Below are 972 nucleotides of genomic sequence, written 5' to 3'. Positions count from 1 at the left end.
TCTTTCCAAATAAGTCTTATTTGAGGGGATAAGACTTAGGCATATCTTTTTTTAACTGATTTTATAGAGAGAAAGAGAGGAAGGGAGACATAGAGAGAGAGAGAGAGAGAGAGAGAGCTTTGTTGATGAATAGTCACTGAAATCATTGTCACCCAGCCCATCAGCACAGCCAGCCTCTGTCTTGCCCAGAATAGAAGCAGTGGGCACCCCTAGGTGCTGTTCTCGGGGGTCCTCTGGTCTCTGAGGCCCATGGGTGCACTAGGCCAGCAGCTTCTCACCCCAGAAAGTGCCACCGTCCTTTCCGGGGAGGAACTGAGCCCAGTCTTCCTGGCCTGCCTGGAGGAAGTCTGGGGTTGGCACTGAGGATCTACTGTTACTGTTACAAATGACTGTGGCTCGAAAGAAATCAAGCATTTGCTTTTATGCCATAACGATACACCTGGCCAAGAATACCAGCTTTGCTTATCCAGTCACCTGTGGGGGGGTGAGGGGGGGGAAATGGGGTGCCTCCAAAGTCAGGTGGTTTTGCGGACGGTGGGGTTGGCGCACGGGAAAGTGGGAAAATGCCGGTGCCCAGTGTTTGGACCCATAACAGTGGGGTGTCAGGTGTCGGGCATAGTCGGAGGGCGCAGGGCTAGAGCTGATTCTTAAGGGACGTCATCCGATCCGGATTGCAGCCACATCTATGCGGTACCGGCGCCTGCAATGTCTCCGTCACCTGGGCCGTGGTCTCCATCCAAAAGCAGGCGACTTTGGGGGTATCTTGCCTGCCTCCGCGCTTCGATGTCCTGGGTTCAGGTTGTGCTCTGACTTCTCTTGTTCATTCTGGGCGTTGCCCTCAGCGTTGGTGGAAGGGTTTTGCCCTGACACGAGGTCAGGTTGGAGAGGGGTCATGGGGGGCACTGGGGGTGCAGAGATGGACCCCATCTGAAAGGACGGGGTCATTCTCTCCCTGAGCAGGAATCAGACCCT

This window comes from Myotis davidii, unplaced genomic scaffold, assembly GCF_000327345.1.
Source record: "Myotis davidii unplaced genomic scaffold, ASM32734v1 scaffold295, whole genome shotgun sequence".
Lineage (NCBI taxonomy): Eukaryota > Metazoa > Chordata > Mammalia > Chiroptera > Vespertilionidae > Myotis > Myotis davidii.
This window is presented reverse-complemented; position numbering follows the sequence as displayed.